The sequence below is a fragment of the Trachypithecus francoisi genome, unplaced genomic scaffold, assembly GCF_009764315.1.
Source record: "Trachypithecus francoisi isolate TF-2019V2 unplaced genomic scaffold, Tfra_2.0 Lachesis_group14, whole genome shotgun sequence".
Classification (NCBI taxonomy): domain Eukaryota; kingdom Metazoa; phylum Chordata; class Mammalia; order Primates; family Cercopithecidae; genus Trachypithecus; species Trachypithecus francoisi.
Window position 1 is genome coordinate 33,229,629 of NW_022681459.1, and position 20,570 is coordinate 33,250,198.

Below are 20,570 nucleotides of genomic sequence, written 5' to 3' on the forward strand. Positions count from 1 at the left end.
AAATGTTCTTTCATTATTTTAAGAGTCCATTCTATTCTTTGTTGTCTTCTACTCCCACATTGTTAAATTATGACCAAAGGCCAAGTCAATCCCATTTCCCTGAACCCAACTGCCAGTAGGTACTGACCCTACATACGCGTCCTTTAACAAGCCCTGTTCTCAAAAGGCTGGGGGTATTTATATAAGAACTTATTCCAAACGGACTCTAAAATCCACATTCCCAAGATCTACTATGGGCTGTTCATGTGTTCTGAGGCATCTCCAACATGCAGGCAAACTTACCTGTTCAAATTGAGGTAAAACAGACAAAATACACAATATTAACAGAAGCTACACAATTAAAACTAACCTTTTGCTGCTTATTTAAGCTAATTATGTATTCTTACAAAACAGAGACCCTCAGGTCGATAATTTCTTTGATTTTAGTCACCCCCAAATTAAGCCTCTTCTTTCAAAGTCATTATTAGTTTAAAAACATTTTTTTAAATGAAAAAAATATTTTTTTCTGGAACCTGTATTTTGTAATTAGTGTGATGCAATTTCTTTTTATTTTTCAAACTTAGAAATAACTCATGTATGGGTACTATTTGATTTTTTTTTCAGATACCAGGAAATACCGACACGGTTCATAAAGAGTCTTTTCTGACACTTGCAGGAAAGTCTGCTAACATTTACAAAATACCAAAGACTCCTCTTTCAAACTTCAAAGATGGCTGAGAATTAACAGTTATGATTAGTTTTTCAGTACAAATTAAAAATTTAAATCTTGATTTTTTTTGGCCAACATTTTAAATTTCACTCTACTTCCAGGTTTCAAATCAAAACAAACAAAAAAACTAAAGAAAATTACTCAACTAGCAACAAGTCCCGTATTCCGATGTTATTTTTAAACCACCAATTGCAACCTACTGCCAGTAACTACTTGTAAGTACCTGCTTCTTTTATTAAGCACTGGTCAGTTATATAAAAGAATAATTTGCAAGGATGATGTTAATGCTTCTGGAATAAACAGAAGCATTAACAAAACACCAGATCTTAAGCACTTTTAAATCTGTAATTTGAATTGCCAAAAGGATTTTTAAGTGTTACTTTTCCATTAATAGATTGTAGGGAGTCTAGTCTCAGCTAACATGGTTGATTTTAAAATATAAATAAATCCCTAAGCCACACAGTAATGGAATACTACACTTGTGCTTTTTATATCATATGGAAACAGCTCCAGGCAGAGCACAAGAAAATCTGCCAAATCAAAGTACTGTAAATAAAGTTCCTCTATGTACTCCAGTGAGAAAAACTCAAAAATAAAAATCAGAAGACCATACACGGTTACCCACCCCCAACAAAAATCACCCCAAAACACTTTAGCTTTGAACTTAAAATTTCCCTAAGATGTTCACAGGAGAAGCTTTAAGGTAATTAAAGTCACAGCAGTATAGTTGAAAGCGCCACACTACAGAAGAAATGCTCCAAAGGGTTCAGCAGCTGCCCACCCATCCTGAACCACCCCCATCCCAGTAATATGTAAAAGCTCCTGTTAAAAGTGTTTTCTTATGCTAATAAATGCATACTACGTAGTGTGCTAAAGATTACAACTAGCAGCATTAGAGCAATAAAGTGAAAATAGGAAGCCTACAGGAATGATCTAAACGCCTACTTAAAAGAAACAATGACAGGATCCTTAGCTCTCTTGTCTATGTAGGGAAGCAGTTGAATGAAACTCAGATTTTCCCACATTAACAAAAATTTAACAAAGCTTCCCCAAGACACCAGAATAAAACTTGACCTTTCCAGTCTAAAAGACAGGGAGGGGCCTCTACCATGTCCTGGAGTTGAATAAGTTCAAAGATTGGCAGTAAAGGAAAAAAGAAAGCATTACGGGTATGATGGGAACAAGCTTTGCAGTTTTTCCAACAGTCACAGCAAGTTTCTCCAGCACACGGGCACCCTTTTCCTGGTACTCTTGTTGGGTCATCCAAAAGTTGTCTTTGTCTTTCATGGTATCTGACTTGTTTTTTCTAAGACCACCAGAGCGGGCACAAAATAACCAGCGACTAGGCAAGGGTAGGAGCAAAACTGCAAGTTTATTTTGGTCACCTAGCTTCAGGGGAAGAAGGTGGGTAAGGAGAGGTCTGTTGGCCTCCGGCAAATGAGGCCCCCAGAGTTCTCCGTGCTGCTCTCGAACGGAGTTCCGGCAGTCCCGACCGCAGTGGGGAAGCTGGGAAGTCCGCGCGTGGCACTGGTCCGCAGCGGCTTTTCTGGGAGTGGGAGGGCGATAGGCGGGGCACGGGCGTGTCCGGGGGCGTTCCGCAGGTGCGACCAGGTAAATCTTGGTCTCTTCAGATTGACGTCACCTGGCGCATGCCCAGTTGGTCTGCACCTTCCCGGGCGTCGGCTGCATTTTCGCGCGCGCGGGAAAAGTTGGGGGGGGGATGAAGAACCCGGAAGTGCGCCATCTTGCCTCTGTTCGTCCAAACAGTATCTGCTAGAACTGCACCACCCAGGAGTACCATGTGCTTTCTGCGGGGTGTGTCTCCAAGGCAGATCTCAAATTTAGCAAGTTTTTCCACATCACCCTTTAAAACTCATTCTAAGTAAAGCTGTTTTAAGTTCTCGTTCCAACCGTGAAGGCAGGCCAGGATACATAGGAGACCCTCCAGAAAGCACAATGTATTTGTAGGATTCAGATCTGGTATCAGTGTCAGCTGCCTGAATTGTGCTAAAAAGCAATTCAGCAACACTAGCTCCTTCATCATTGATTAAGTGAGGCTGAAATAAAACTTCCGGTGCTTCAAATCTCTCTCTGCCAATTTTGACAATATGACCTTCTGGGACTGTTAAGATTCAATTAATACTGTGGTTTCTAAGGCCAGTTTCTGCTCTTGCTCAATATTATATCCAACGTTAACAGTTTTTCTTTAATCATGTGTGTTTGGATGAGCGGAGGCAAGATGGTGCACTTCCGGGTTCTTCATCCCCCCCCCTCCAACTTTTCCCGCGCGCGCGAAAATGCAGCGGACGCCCGGGAAGGTGCAGACCAACTGGGCATGCGCCAGGTGACGTCAATCTGAAGAGACCAAGATTTACCTGGTCGCACCTGCGGAACGCCCCCACACACGCCCGTGCCCCGCCTATCGCCCTCCCACTCCCAGAAAAGCCGCTGCGGACCAGTGCCACGCGCGGACTTCCCAGCTTCCCCACTGCGGTCGGGACTGCCGGAACTCCGTCCGAGAGCAGCACGGAGAACTCTGGGGGCCTCATTTGCCGGAGGCCAACAGACCTCTCCTTACCCACCTTCTTCCCCTGAAGCTAGGTGACCAAAATAAACTTGCAGTTTGCTCTTACCCTTGCCTAGTCGGTGGTTCCTTTGCGCCCGCTCTGGTGGTCTTAGAAAAACAAGTCAGTTGGTGCCGAAACCCGGGAGGAGACCCCTCCTCGGGGCCCCCAGGGCCTGTGGAGCCTCCTCCTCCTCGCTCCACGCCGCAGACGGACCAGGACCTGAGACCCGCTTCCCTCACTCTCACGGCCTCTCTGGGGTAAGTGCCCTTGTCTCCTCTTTACCTCCCTCGGCCAGAAATCCTGCGCAGGTCCGGGGTCCATTTGGAGCCACCACGTGGCTCGGGAGACCCGTTCAGGACGGAGACGTCCGCCTGAAGGTAATCTCCACTTAGGCTTCAAGAGCCTCTCGTCTGTCTCTGCTGGTTCCAAAGGACGCTTTGAAGCCAGGCAGGGATCCATTCCCATGTCCATTGGGTCCATTGTTGTCGGTAAAGAGGAAACAAATGGGAAACCCCCAGTCCAAATTTCCAAAGAGCACTCCCTTGGGGTGCCTCCTAGCCAATTTAAAAACCTTACAGCTTGAACAAGACCTTAGGAGGAAGCGGTTAATTTTCCTTTCCACTGTGGCGTGGCCCCGATACAAACTAGACAATCAGTCTCAGTGGCCACCGGAGGGCACCCTAGATCGCAATGTTCTGACCGACCTCAGCAATTTCTGCCAGCGGTTAGGCAAGTGGTCTGAAATTACGTACATACAAGGCTTTTGGGCCTTACGCTCTCGTCCCGACCTGTGTAGCCGGTGCTCTTCGGCCCAAGTTATGCTAGCCAAGGACGCCGGCTCACAGGAACCCGAAAAAGAGGAGTCTTCATTCCTTTCTGTTCAGCCGGAGGATCTAGGGTTTCCCTCACTTCCGCCCTATACTTCCTCCCTCCGCCCGGACTCCTCCTTCCTCTTCCTTACCTACTAGTAATCCACTCAGTCCGTGCTTCCTTCGGGGCACCCAACTGGCTGTCTTGAGTCTCCTGTCTCTGCACACACCCGCTCTAAGTGCCCTGCTGATGCCTCCACTCCTGCCCCACACCCTCCTACAGTGTTAGCACCTTTGCGAGAGGTGGCTGGGGCGGAGGGGGTAGTCAGAGTACATGTCCCTTTTCATTGGCCGATCTTTCCAAAATTGAAAAGCGTTTAGGGGATTTCTCAGCTAATCCCACCGTGTACATAAAGGAATTTAGATATCTTTGTCAGGCTTATGACTTAACTTGGCATGACCTCCAGGTTATCCTAACCTCCACCCTAAACCCTGAGGAGCAAGAGCGCATCCTAGCGGCCGCCAGGCAGCACGCCAACCAACTACATTTAACTGATGCCACCATCCCACTAGGGGAGCAAGCAGTCCCCTCGGCAGACCCAGACTGGAACTACCAAGCAAACCAGCCTGGGCGCCGTAGGCGAGACATAATGGTTCAGTGTTGTTGGCTGGTATGCAAACAGCCTCAAACAAAACTGTAAATTTTAACAAATTAAAAGAAATTATACAAAATCCAGAAGAAAATCCAGCCGCATTCTTAAATAGGCTGACTGAGGTTCTAACCCAATATACCCGGTTAGATCCGGCCTCCCCCACAGGGGCCACCATTTTGCGTCTTATTTCATTTCTCAATCAGCTCCTGACATTCGTAAGAAACTTCAAAAGGTAGAGGATGGTCCTCAGGCACCAATACAAGATCTGGTTAATTAGCCTTTAAGGTCTATAACTCCAGAGAGGAGACGGCTGAGGCAGTGCGACAGGCACGCCTCAAACAGAAGGCCCAGCTCCTAGCAGCGGCTTTACAGCCCAGTCGTAACCCCAGGCCAGAGAGTACACACTCCGCAGACTCCAAGGCTACGAAAGGAGCCTGCTATAAGTGCGGCAAGGCAGGACACTATGCCAACAGGTGTCCGCAAGGTCCCCGAGCCCCAACGCAGCCTTGCTATAAGTGCAAGGCGTCAGGACATTGGGCCAATGAATGTCCTAAGCCTCGTCCACCAGCAACCCCCTGCCCTGCTTGCCAGCAGGGAGGACACTGGAAGTCTGATTGCCCCACCCTGAGAACAGGTGCTGCGTCTCCACGTGACCCCCTTTCCCAGGATCCTGGGAGCTCCTTCCAGCTCCTACATCTGGACGACAACGACGATGAAGGTGCCGAGACTCGGGGACCCCCATCACCCTCGCCGAGCCGCGGGTAACCTCTCCTGGTTAGATCCACTCGTTTCCCAAACCGCCCCCAATTCTCTCTCTCTCCCGACACATCTACAAGGTTTAAAGCCAATTATCATGCGGTGATACTTAGCCAACATATTCTTGTCCGCACACATTCCCCTGTAACACTCCAATACTTCCAGTTAAAAAGGCAGACGGAACGTATAGGTTAGTACAGGATCTTAGGCTAGTCAATGAAGCCACCCGTCCCACGCACCCTGTAGTTCCCAACCCTTACACCCTTCTGTCCCATATCCCCACCAATTCTACTTATTTTACTGTGCTAGACCTTAAGGATGCTTTCTTTACTATACCCCTACACACAGACTGCCAGTTCCTTTTTGCTTTCACATGGGAGGACCCAGACACACATACCTCCACTCAACTGATGGACAGTCCTCCCACAAGGGTTCCGGGACAGCCCCCATTTCTTTGGTCAGGCCTTAGCGAAAGACCTTGCCTCTTGCCCTCTCACAAAGAGCAAAGTTCTGCAGTATGTAGATGATCTCCTAATCTGTAGCCCTACCAAACAAGACTCTCTTCTAGACACTGCAACTCTCCTCAACCATTTAGGCTCATTAGGTTATAGAGTATCTGAACACAAGGCCCAAATTTCTTGCCAAACCGTCATATACTTAGGAATTGAAATCACCCCAACAACCCGGTCACTAACTACTGACCGCATGGCCCTAATACGTAACCTTCTTCCCCCTCAAGATGCAAAAGAAATTCAATCCTTCCTAGGTCTAATAGGTTTCTTCAGACATTGGATCCCCAATTTTGGAATCCTAGCCAAACCTTTATACGCTGCAGTTAAAGAAACCCCACATGGGCCTTTGTCCAACCCCAAGTTAATCTCGACTCATTTCACCGCTTAAAAGCTTGCCTTCTCTCACAACCCACTCTCTCACTGCCTGATTTCCAGCGTCCCTTCCAACTCTTTACAGATGAAAGGCAGAAAGTGGCAGTTGGTCTCTTAGCCCAGCCTGTCGGTAACACCCACCGTCCTGTGGCCTATCTATCCAAACAGCTAGACCCAACTGTACAAGGCTGGCAACCTTGTCTGCGTGCGCTAGCAGCAGCAGCCTGCCTGACCCAGGAAGCAAAAAAGCTCATTAGAGGCAGTAATCTGACAGTCTTCTCCACACACCGTCTTCAGGATCTCATCTCTCATAAAAGTATTAGCCACTTAACTCCATCCCGGCTCCAGCTTTTCCATGTCTTATTCATAGAAGACCCCACTGTTACTTTAGAAGTTTGCTCCTCTCTAAATCCAGCCACTTTACTGCCAGGCTCTCTTAAACCACTCCATACTAAACATTCTTGTCCTGAGGTTCTGGAGGCCCAGCCCCCCAGCCACCTACACTTGCATGACCAGCCCCTTCAGAATGCACAACTAACCCTATTTGTGGATGGCAGCTCCTTTATCAACCCTCAAGGAAACAGACAGGCAGGATATGCAGTAGTTACCTCTTCCACAGTTTTGGAGGCAAAACCCCTACCACAAGGGACCACATCACAGCAGGCAGAACTCACTGCACTAACCAAGGCACTCCTACTATCAAAAGGAAAAACAGTAAACATATACACAGATTCTAAATATGCTTTTCTAATCGCACACACTCATTCAGTTATCTGGAGAGAGAGAGGGTTTTTAACCACCGGCGGTACCCCTATTATTAACAAAAACCAAATACTCAAACTACTAGATGCACTGTCGGCACCTTCCAAGGTAGCCATTATACATTGTAAAGGGCACCAAACTTCATCTAACCTGGTAGCAGCGGCAACAATTTCGCTGACATCACTGCCAAGTCAGCCGCCGGATTTTCCACCCCTAAGCCTCCTTCCGCCTGTTTTCTCTCCCCCCAGTATGCCCCTAATTACACTCAGGAAGAAAAGGCTAAGCTATTACAAAATCCAACAGCCAAACTAGCTACGGGTGACTGGATTTATATTAATAACAAACTAGTTATTCCTGAAACACAACTCCATACCATTCTAACAGACATACATAATTCTTTACATATAGGACCCAAAGCCTTATATAATTTCCTAAATCCCCTCCTCCACTGTCCAACACTACAAAAACACTTACTTACAATCAACCAGCAGTGCTCTACCTGCCTAAAGGCAAATCCTCAAGGCGCATTGCGTAATCCCCATCCCAGCCATCAACTCAGAGGATACCAACCAGGTGAAGATTGGCAAATTGATTTCACACATATGCCAAAACATAAAAATTCAAATACCTCTTAACCCTTGTGGACACCTTTTCCGGGTGGATCGAGGCCTACCCTACCACAGGAGAAACCGCTAACATTGTTGCCTCTATACTCACTGAACATATTATTCCTAGGTTTGGCCTCCCGGTCACTCTTCAATCTGATAATGGTCCAGCATTCATCTCTAAGGTAGTCCAACAGGTGGCAGCCCTCCTACACATCACCTGGAAACTCCACATCCCTTATAGGCCCCAGTCTTCTGGTAAGGTAGAAAAGGCTAACGGACTCATCAAACAGCAGCTCACCAAACTCTCAATCGAAACCCGGCAGTCGTGGGTAACTCTCCTTCCCTTAGCCCTGACCCAGCTGCGGGCAGCACCTCGAAGCCCAACAGGTCTCAGTCCATTCGAATTAGTCTACGGACGGCCCCTAACCCTCCAACAAATACCTTCCCTGCCAGCCCCTTTGGCGAACTACCTCCCATATCTCACTCTTCTCAGACAACTCCTAAGACAACACGCTGAGTTAGCACACCCTCCTCCAACAGACGCCTACAACCCACATCTCTCCCTCAGTCCTGGAGACCAAGTATACATAAAAGATATCCAAGCCAAAGACTTACAGCCCAGGTGGAAAGGCCCATACATTGTCCTCCTGTCTACACATACAGCCGCAAAACTCCTAGGACACACGCATTGGATTCATATCTCCCAGCTAAAGAGGGCCCCCACCGGGAACAATCAGTGGACATCAGTTCAACTTTCCCCCACTCGCCTCAAACTTACAAAACTTTCTTAACTAGTTCATGCTCCCTGACCCCTGGCGCTTAGCTCGCTTTCTCACCATCTTCTACATAAACCTATCAGACTTTCAATACATAACCCCAGACCCAGATCTACCTCCAGACAATAGTCCAGAGCAGTGGTTCTCCCATCTCCTAACCTTCATTGAACATCTCCAGTGGCAAGGGACACTCCGTGACTACACGGAAAATGAAGTCTCATTTTATACTTATATTGCTGTTTCACTCATTCACTCAGACCTTTGCTAGTCCGCCTACTGTATGGCAATTTTTTTCTCATCACTGAAACTTGGCCACAAGACAGCCGAACACACTCAGTAGTACATAGCTCTGCCAGTTGCCTTCCTTAAGGCTATCAAACTTCTCTCCACAATAGAGACCCCTTTCTCATGGCTCGCACTTATCTGCCAAAGGCTAGACTTAACCTACACTGTGAATATAACCAATCTCTCCCACTGCTTCCTCTGTGAGGCTTTAGAAGGCCCCCACCTAGTGGCAGCCCCCTGCCCATGGCCTTCAACACAACTGGTCAAACATCCCACAATTCACTTACACTCAGGCGCCACTATACCAGAAATCCAAATGCCCAATCCTTCCTTTCCGTTATTCAACTCCAAATTCATCCTGAGGTAATCATACTCAGGCACCCAATGGAGGCCACACAGCCCCCATTGAAGGCTATTTCTCGTCCAAACTGCCCAATCCTTCCTTTCCGTTATTCACTCCAAATTCATCTGAGGTAATCATGCTCAGGGCCCAATGGAGGCCAACAGCCCCCATTGAAGCTATTCTCATCCAAACTGCCAATCCTCCTTTCCGTTATTCAACTCCAAATTCATCCTGAGGTAATCATGCTCAGGCACCCAATGGAGGCCACACAGCCCCCATTGAAGGCTATTCTCATCCAAACTGCCCAATCCTTCCTTTCGTTATTCAACTCCAAATTCATCCTGAGGTAATCATACTCAGGCACCCAATGGAGGCCACACAGCCCCCATTGAAGGCTATATCTCGTGCAACTGATCTCTCTCCAAAACTCTTAACCATACAGCCATTAACTGATCCCTCTATGTCCCCGTGTCCTTGGTCCTCAGTCTAACTTTATACAGCCAGGCAGAAGTAGCAGAGCTTTTCCAGCAACTTTCCATGCCACTACGCCACCCCCGTAAAAAAAAAAACGGGCTGTTGTCCTCCCTCTAGTTATTGGAATCAGCTGAAAGCCTGGCCTCCCTGCAGCGCCGAACTACCTCAATAGCCTAAGTAGCTGCCCAAAACAGGCGAGCCCTAGACTTGCTTATAGCTGAAAAAGGAGGCACTTGTCTCTTCCTTGGAGAAGAGTGCTGCTATTATGTTAGCAAGTCAGGCCTAGTAGACACTAACATTCAAACCCTCAATAAAATAAAAAACTGAGATACAAAACCTTAACACCCCAACCTTGCCAGGACCTTCCTTCTGGGTTTTGCCCATATTCTGACAAATGCTTCCATACTCGTTCCTATACTAATACTGTGTCTTATTTTATTTTTCATCCGTGCGTCCAAATGCCAACCATGGGCCCCGACCTTAACGAGCCCCTTAACAGCAGGAAGTAGCCAGACAGACCACGGCGCCCCTTTATCACTATTACCAATAAAAGGTTGGACTGTTTGGATGAGCGGAGGCAAGATGGTGCACTTCCGGGTTCTTCATCACCCCCCCTCCAACTTTTCCCCGCGCGCGAAAATGCAGCGACGCCCGGGAAGGTGCAGACCAACTGGGCATGCGCCAGGTGACGTCAATCTGAAGAGACCAAGATTTACCTGGTCGCACCTGCGGAACGCCCCCGGACACGCCCGTGCCCCGCCTATCGCCCTCCCACTCCCAGAAAAGCCGCTGCGGACCAGTGCCACGCGCGGACTTCCCAGCTTCCCCACTGCGGTCGGGACTGCCGGAACTCCGTCCGAGAGCAGCACGGAGAACTCTGGGGGCCTCATTTGCCGGAGGCCAACAGACCTCTCCTTACCCACCTTCTTCCCCTGAAGCTAGGTGACCAAAAAACTTGCAGTTTTGCTCCTACCCTGCCTAGTCGGTGGTTCCTTTGCGCCCGCTCTGGTGGTCTTAGAAAAAACAAGTCAATGTGAACCGTTTCAAAATCAGCAGGGTGGCTGAAGGCGTATCCTCGCAATAGAAGCAACTTGTTTCTATTTATATCCCTCCCAGCAATATCCAGTCTCCTGGTAAGATGAGGGAGAGAAAAGCCTTCATATACTGGGCAAATGTGAGTGAGTCACACCATCTCCAGAGTCTACGGCTACACCAGTCAGTAAACCTTGAGCGTAGTCAGAACTGTCTGGATGGCTACATACACACTGGAAAACTGCTAAGTTTCAAACATTATCTCTACAGTCTTCTGTTTTGGTTGGGTCCGTAGCAGGTTCTGTGAGTAACATTTTACAATTTCTGGTATCTGTATTAAGTTTCTCTGGTCCAAACGTGTAGTCCCACAGGTGTTTCATGTCATCCCAATTTCGTACTATGCCATTTCCCAAGGGGCAGTTAACTTCTAACATTAATCTTAATTGGCTTGCCTCATCATCAACCGTAAGATCCTTGTTCAGGGCCGGGCGCGGTGGCTCAAGCCTGTAATCCCAGCACTTTGGGAGGCCGAGACAGGCGGATTACGAGGTCAGGAGATCGAGACCATCCTGGCTAACACAATGAAACCCCATCTCTACTAAAAAATACAAAAAAACTAGCACGGCGAGGTGGCAGGTGCCTGTAGTCCCAGCTACTCGGGAGGCTGAGGCAGAAGAATGGCGTAAACCCGGGAGGCGGAGCTTGCAGTGAGCTGAGATCCGGCCACTGCACTACAGCCTGGGCGACCGAGCGAGACTCCGTCTCAAAAAAAAAAAAAAATCCTTGTTCAATGTTTCCCACTTTGGTGGTTGATCTGGTAACAGTTCTTCCAACCAAAGCTGGGAAGATGTATTCAGGAAAGTTAGGGCCTGCATATCCACACTTCACAAACCCGGTGCTGCCGTGGCACACCACCACCTTCCTTTCCTGGCTGTCCATCCTCCGCCAGGAGGAGAGCTGCTACCGCCCGGCCGTTTTCTCTTCTTTCTCCTCCCTCTCCATCTTTCGTTTCAAATAAGTGGTCTTAATTTGTCCTCCTATAGAAAAAGTTTAAATCACTTTATTATAAATATATCTAAACCATTAATTTTTACAGCTTTCAGGTAAAGTCCAGCACTTCATTTATACAAAGTCTATGAGAAGAGGTCAGTAGAGATCATCTAATCTTAAGTCAAGACATCATCCATTCAAGTCTTCGGCACAATCCCTCGCCAGTTAGAGCACAGCATGCCTGGATATGCCACTGGTGATCTTTAACAGAAGGTAGCTTCAAAAACTGGGCGATTTCTGCTACAGTCATGCATTCTTTCACATCTTGTTTATTAGCTAAACTCAGCAATCAAGCTTTTCTTAGGTCCTCAAGCGCTAGCATTTTAGAGTTCTTCTCCAGTTACAGAAATCCTCTCTCTGTCTGTACTTCCCACACTATTACAAACACTATGTTAGTATAGTAGGTGTTCCAGGAAGAACGAAGAGATTCTTGGCCACCAATATCCCACGTTAGGAAACGTGTATTATTAATCACTATCTCGTCTACATAACTTCCTCTTGTAGGAGATGGATGTACAACTTCATTCATAGAAAACTGGTAAAAAATGGTAGTTTTCCCTGCGTTATCCAGCCCAACAATGAAAACTTTGTGCTCCTGGTGATTGAACAGTCTCCATGCTCTGGTGAAGAAAATTCTCATTCTCAGGCAGTGGATCCCCGCTCCAGACACCCGAGCTGCCTGGCCTCCCCTGGCTCAGGCTGACTAGGGAAGAGAGAGACGCACTGGAGCCTCTGCCTCTGCTGCTGCTCCGGCGCCAGCCACAGGCCCGCTTTTAGAGAACCGGAGGCAGGCCGAAGCCCAGGCCCCCCTGCCACGGGCAAGGCCCCGTAGCCGTGGATGCAGCACTCGCCTGGCTCGCGGACATTGCCTCCACGTTGTCTGCGACGAGCCTCGCCGGCCAGCGCCCTCCCCCAGCTCCTCTCGGGCGGCTGCACCAAAGTAATTCTTTTTCCAACACACAAGGTCCCTTGCTTACCTAACAGGACCAAATGAAGTGAAAGCATGTTAAAACTGTAATCTACTATTCAAACATTACAAATGTAATTCACGCACATAAAGTTGAATCCATGCCACTCTACACGCAACGATGCAATACTTTCAACGTACAATTTTCTATGTCAAGTGTCCTATATTAAAAAACTGTCAAGATTTATCTTTTCTTTCATCAATGAATTTGGCCTATTAAAATAACACAATAAACATAAGAGACCATGTGACAGCTTCCCAACATCTATAAAGTTTGTGTAAGATTAAATCTCACAAGAAGGAAAGTAAATATAAGTAAAATAGAATAAATGATGATTTAAAAATCAAAACACAGACCATAAAATGGCTTGTGTAAGACTTACGAATGCATCAACAAAGAATTGTACTTTGAGAATTTTCAACTGTTCACATGATATGCTTTGGAAACAGCATAATACTGTTAGAAATATGACAGTGAATAAAATGATCGAGTAATATAAACGCAAAATGGCCTCAAATTGGTGGTAGTAAGTAACCAATGTGGAAAACTGGATGGAGAATTAACTGCAATTATCTGTATTAAAATAACTTCCAGATTTCTTAAATAACTCAAAGTAGAACTACCATTCGATCCAGCAATGGTACTACTGAGGATCTACCCAGAGGAAAACAGGTCATTACATGGAAAAGACAGATGCATATGCATGTTTATAGCAGCACAACTCACAATTGCAAAAATATGAAACCCATCAACCATGCCCATCAACTAAATGCCTATCAATTAAAAATGCCCATCAACCAATGAGTAGATGAAGAAAATATGGTATATATACACCGTGGAATACTACTCAGCCATAAAATGGAATGAAATAATAGCCTTTGCAGCAATTTGCTGGCGGCAGCCGGAGGCCATCATTTTAAGTGAAGTAAACTCAGGAGTGGAAAACCAAGTATCATATGTTCTCACTTGTAAGTGGAAGCTAAGCTGTGAGAATGCAAAGGCTTAGAATGATATAATGGACTTTGAGGACCCGGAGGGAAGGGTGGGAGGGGGTGAGGAATAAAAGAGTACATATTGTGAGTGCTGTGTACACCACTCAGGAACGGGTGCACTAAAATCTGAGCAATCACCACTACAGAACTTACTCATGTAACCACAAACCACCTGTATCCCAGAACTATTGAAAAATAAAAGACTCCTCGATGCAATAGGAAGGTATGCAACATAAAAAGAGTAATTGACCACATGTAGCTGAAAAAATAAAAAATGATTTTTCAATGCAAAATGAATGACTGTTGTACATAAGGCATTAGTTTGTCATGACAGATATGAGTGTGATTCTATCCACACTGCATTGCCAGGGTGAAACGGACAGACACTGTACAGTTTGGGTGAATGTGATATTTTTCTCGCCTAATTCAAACAGATCTTGGACAAAGAAAGATACTCTTGTATAAAACCGAATTTGTTTCCACACATATTCCATTTTCTCGTAGTAAAGGTGACAGTAGAGTTCACAAAATGTAATATAAACTATATAATAAACGTGACACGGTAAATTTGGAATTACAGTAATCAGAAATTTCAAATTGAAAAAGCAATGAGATGATTTTACGGACTGTATATATAGACAAGAACTAATGAAATTTATAGTATCTAATTGTAGTGTGAAGTGTGGGAAAACTGGTACTGGTACTATTACATAAAATTAATGAAAATATGATTTTTGCCGGGCACAGTGGCTCACGCCTGTAATCCCAGCACTTTGGGAGGCCGAGGCGGGTGGATCACCCTGAGGTCAGTAGTTCGACACCAGCCTGGCCAACATGGTGAAACCCTGTCTCTACTAAAAATATAAAAATTAGCCAGGCGTGGTGGCACATACCTGTAATCCCAGCTACTTGGGAAGCTGAGGCAGGAGAATCGCTTGAGCCTGGGAGGCGGAGGTTGCAGTGAGCCAAGATTGCACCACTGCACTTCAGCCTGGGTGACAGAGTGAGACTCCATCTCAAAAAAAAAAAAAAAAAAACAAAAGTCATATTTTAACATGCTCATTGATTTTGGATCAGCAATTCCAAATCTCAGAAGCTGTCAGAAGTATGCTTAATTGCCCGTAGTGATATATGCTCAGAGGCACTCATTATAACATTATTTATGGTGGGTGAAGATTAGAAAAACCCAGGCTATCTCTTGGTAGTGGTGAATGCTTTAAAATACAAACCAACAAAAAATAACACTTCCCAAGGGAACATTCTTACAGTGACTATGACCTAAAACTTGTAACATTCACCACTTCTAAAGTATGTTGAGCATGTTTAATACATAGCTGCACTGTGAACTCATTAAATATTTGTATAATTGTAAATAGAAAACGTATGAAAATAAAAGGAAAGGTTACAATATAAACAAACATAAACTCACATTTAATTCACTGTTCTGACTAGTAGTGCAGTTATTTATATCGGTAATTGAGCTTAAGACTATATGCATGCTTTTTTTCTTTCATATTTTTATTTTTTAAAATAAAATCGAACATACTTAAGTGGACAGCCTGTTTTGATTCATATATATTAAAACCTTTATTTTATTTTATTTTATTTTATTTTATTTTATTTTATTTTTTTGAGACGGAGTCTCGGTCTGTCCCCCAGGCTGGAGTGCAGTGGCCGGATCTCAGCTCACTGCAAGCTCCGCCTCCCGGGTTTACGCCATTCTCCTGCCTCAGCCTCCGGAGTAGTTGGGACTACAGGCGCCCGCCACCTCTCCCGGCTAGTTTTTTTTTGTATTTTTTAGTAGAGACGGGGTTTCATCATGTTAGCCAGGATGGTCTCGATCTCCTGACCTCCTGCTCCGCCCGTCTCGGCCTCCCAAAGTGCTGGGATTACAGGCTTGAGCCACCGCGCCCGGCCAAAACCTTTATATATATTTGTATATATACATATATATACACATAGTTAAATAATCACTACAGTCAAACTAATGAACTCATCTACTCATATAGTTAGATGACAGCATCTGAAATATACTCACTATGCAAATTTCCAGTATACAGTATTATTAACTATAATCACATAACTGCAACTTTGTACTTTTGGACCTACAGATCTCCTTTTCTCCCACCTCCCTGTCTCTGGTAACCACCATTCTACTACCCTGCTTCCATGTATTAAACTTTTTAAGATTCCGGCCGGGCACGGTGGCTCATGCCTGTAATCCCAGCATTTTGGGAGGTCGAGGCGGGTGCATCACCTGAGGTCGGGAGTTCGAGACCAGCCTGACCAACATGGAGAAACCCAGTCTCTATTAAAAATACAAAAACTTAGTAGGGTATGGTGGAACATGCCTGTAATCCCAGTTACTGTGGAGGCTGAGGCAGGAGAATCGCTTGAACCCGGGAGGCGAATGTTGCAGTGAGCTGAGATCGCGCCATTGCATTCCAGACTGGGCCACAAGAGTGAAACTCCATCTCAAAAAAATAAAAAATAAAAACAAAATAATAATAATAATAATGGAGGACCTACCTCAATACCCCACTGTAATCAACACACCACTATAGTCAATGGGCAGATCATCCAGACAACAAAAATATCATCAGTTAAGATGTACTCCATACAGAATGGATCTAACAGAAATTTACACAGGTTTGCATGACTCCACAACTATACAATGTACATTCTACTCAGTAGCACATGGATTATTCTCCAGCATAGGCTATGTATTAGGACAAAAAGCAAGTAACGGCACATTTTTTTTTTTTTTTTTTTTTTTTTTTTGAGACGGAGTCTCGCTCTGTCGCCCAGGCCGGAGTGCAGTGGCCGGATCTCAGCTCACTGCAAGCTCCGCCTCCCGGGTTCATGCCATTCTCCTGCCTCAGCCTCCCGAGTAGCTGGGACTACAAGTGCCCGCCACCTCGCCCGACTAGTTTTCCGTATTTTTTTTTTAAGTAGAGACGGGGTTTCACCGTGTTAGCCAGGATGCTCTCGATCTCCTGACCTCGTGATCCGCCCGTCTTGGCCTCCCAAAGTGCCCGGATTACAGGCTTGAGCCACTGCGCCAGGCCGGTTTTACTGAATTCTACCAAACATTTTTTTAAAAAGGTAATGCCAATTTTACTCAAAATATTCCCCAAAAAATGAAGAGGAAGGAGTAATTCCAAACTTGTTCTATGAGGTCAGCATTACCCTGCTACAAAAACCAGACCAGGACACAACACAGAAAGAAAACCACAAGCAAATATCTCTGGTGAGCACAGATTCAAAAAATCCTCAACAAAATACCTGGGGATTCATCGGAGGAATATGAGAATGATTCAATAAACAAAAATAAATAAATGTCATACATCACATTCAGTGAAATCAAGAACAAAAACCATATAATCATGTCAGTAGACGCTGAAAAAAAATAAAATTCAACATTCTTTCATGATAAAAACTCAAAATGAGTACAAAAGGAACATGGCACAATAAAGGTCATATATGGCAAACTCAGAACTAACATCGTAATCAAGGGAGAAAACTTAAAAGCTCTTCCTCTAAGATCTTGAACAAGTGTGGCTACTTTTACCACTTTCATTCATCATGGTACTGGGAGCCCTAGCTAGAGCAATTAGGAGAATGCAATATAATCCATCCAAATAGGGGGAAAAAAAGTCAAATTGTCTCTGTTTGCAGGTGACATGATCATATATACATAGAGAACCCTAAATATTCCACAAAAAAACCTACCAGAAATAATAAATTCAGTAAAGTTGTAAAATACAACATCAATATACAAAAAATGAGTAGCGCGCACACACACACACCAATAGTGAAACACATACGGAAGAAATCAAGAAAGCTGTTTCATTACAGTAACTACCCACCCCCTCCAAAAAAATAAAAACAAAAAACAAAACAAAACAAAACAGAAAGAATGATACCCAGGGATAAACTTAACCAAAAGGGTGAAAGCTCCTACAATGACAACTATAAAAGATAGATCAGGCCGGGCGCGCGGTGGCTCACGCCTATAATCCCAGCACTTTGTGAGGCTGCGACGGGCGATCACGAGGTCAGGAGATCGAGACCATCCTGGCTAACAAGGTGAAACCCCATCTCTACTAAAAATACAAAAAAATTAGCCGGGCGTGGCGGCAGGCGCATGTAGTCCCAGCTACTCGCGAGGCTGAGGCAGGAGAATGGCGTGAACCCGGGAGGCGGAGCTTGCAGTGAGCAGAGATTGCGCCACTGCACTCTAGCCTGGGCGACAGAGCAAGACTCCGTCTCAAAAACAAACAAACAAAAAAACAAAAAAACCCCCAAGACATTAGACACAAGTAAACGGAAAAATATCCCACGTCCATACACTAGAAGAATATTGTTAAAATATCTCTATCAATACTCAATGTGATCTACAGAATCAATGCAATTCACGTTAAATTACGAAGACTTTGTTCATAGAAAAAAAAACTATTGTAAAATTCACATGGTAATGCAAAACACCTCAGATACAAAAATAATCTTGAATAAAAAGAAAAGCTGGAGGCATCACACCACCTGATTTCAAAATATGCTACAAGATATACTATAAATCCATAATAACTGCAAATCTATAGTATAATATCAAAACAAGCCGGGCGCGGTGGCTCAAGCCTGTAATCCCAGCACTTTGGGAGGCCGAGATGGGCGGATCACGAGGTCAGGAGATCGAGACCATCCTGGCTAACACGGTGAAACCCCGTCTCTACTAAAAATACAAAAAACTAGCCGGGCGAGGTGGCGGCGCCTGTAGTCCCAGGTACTCGGGAGGCTGAGGCAGGAGAATGGTGTGAACCCGGGAGGCGGAGCTTGCAGTGAGCTGAGATCTGGCCACTGCACTCCAGCCTGGGTGACAGAGCGAGACTCCGTCTCAAAAAAAAAAAAAAAAAAAAATAATAATAATAATAATAATAATATCAAAACAGCATGGCACTGTCAAAAAAAGGGGCAGGGGAGAGACAGAGACAAAAGACATAAACAGAATAAAGAACTCAGAAATAAATTCACGCATTTACAGTCAACTCATTTTTAACCTACGTAATAACAACACACCTTCCGGAAGGGCAATCTCTCCAATAAACTGTGCCAGGAAATACCCAACACCCACATGTAGAATAAATCTAGACAGTTATCATATACAAAAATCAACTCAAATAAAGATTTAAATGTAGGACCTGAAACTATATGACACTACCAGAGAAGAAAACATAGGATAAATGCTTAATGAAATTGGTGAGGACAAGGAATTTTCAAACAGACATCAAAAATACAAGCAACAAAAGCAAAAATAGACAAATGTAATTACATTAAACTTAAAAGCTTCTGCAAAGCAGAGGAAGCAGTACAATGCAGAAACAATCCAGATAATAGAAGAAGGTACTTGCAAACTATGCAACAGGCAAGCAGTTAATAAAATAGAGAAACACAACTTAAAAGCAAAAATACAAATAATGTAATTTAAAAATCAGAAAAAGATCTACCAAAAACCTGTGTCCCCCCCTACTTCCCCAACTACTTTTCCCAACTGCCTTCGGGCCCCTCCCTCTTGCCACCCTTTTTTCTTTCTCCATCTACCCCCAAACTTTTTCCCCACTTTTCCGCAAAGCCCTCTCTACTCCCCCGCTCACCACGCTTTTCCCACCATCTTTCCCCTCCCTGGCCACCCTCTTCCACCCCATGTGCTATCATTCCCGTTTGGCTCCTCTATCTACCCCAAAACATTTTTCCCCGCGTTTCCCAAAGCCTTCTCCCCACCACTCCTGCTTCTCACCACCCTCTTTTCACCCCTCCATCTACCCAAAAACTTATTTTCCCACCATCTTTTCCCCACCCTGTCTGCAACGCCTTCTGCTTGCCATCCTTTTTCCATTTGGCACTCACCACCCTCTTTACCCCTCCATCTACCCCAAAACTATTTTTTCCCTCCTACCTCTTCAGCTGCGCTGCCGTCTCCGTGGCCGCCACCAACCGCAACGAGGAGAGGTGCGATGTCACAGGCCCCAGCCTCCAACGTGAGGCACGTAGCTCTCCCATCTTCGCGACCTCTTGCCGGACAGGAGCAGCTCCCGCTGCCGGCGGCCCTCCTACCGCTCTTCCGGGGCTGCGGTCTCAGTCGCCAACACCTACCACAGCGAGGCAAGAAAAGAGCCATAGAGCTGCCGGCTGCGGGCTCCCGCCTCCAGCGTGTAGTAGGTAGCTTCCTAAGCCAGACAGGAACAGCGGCAGCCCACAAACACAAAAAATCCTGGAACGGCCTGACTGCACACTGCAGCATGCTTTATATACTGAGGTCAGGCACTGGTTGGGGGGGGGTTCCTGGACTACATGTTCTGATTGGATGAGAGAAAAACTGCCTACTCTGATTGGACTTTATTTTCATGCTCTGATTGATTGTTTTAATACTTGCTCTCATCCAATCAGAACATCACAATAAAGTCCAATCAGAGTAGGCCTACAGGTTTCTCTCATCCAATCAGAACATGTAGTCCAGGAACCCACATTGCCTAACCTCAGTATATAAGGCATGCTGAGGCGGGCAGTCAGGTCAGTCCAGGATTTTCCGCATGTACCTACTGAGTTTAGGAAGCCACTTATTACACCCTGGAGGCCGGAGGCCGGAGGCTGGAGGCTGGAGCCGGCAGTACTGTGGCTCTCCTCTTGCCTCACCTCGCTGTAGTAGGTGGAGGTGACTGAGACCGAAGCCCCGCGGGAGCGCTAGGGGGCCGCCGGCAGCAGGAGCTGCTCCTGTCTGGCTAGAGGAGGAGGAGATGGGAGAGCTAAGTGCCCCATGTTGGAGGCTGGGGCCTGTGACAGTGCACCTCTCCTCCCTGTGGTTGGTGGCCGCCACAGAGACGGCAGCACAGCTGAAGTGGTGGGAG

At 45.7% G+C, this 20,570-nt stretch overlaps 2 pseudogenes; both read right to left on the reverse strand.

Annotated features, from left to right (window-relative positions):
• Positions 1-2,485: 2,485 nt before the first annotated feature.
• Positions 2,486-11,597, reverse strand: LOC117096501 (annotated as a pseudogene).
• Positions 11,361-19,986, reverse strand: LOC117096562 (annotated as a pseudogene).
• Positions 19,987-20,570: the final 584 nt, after the last annotated feature.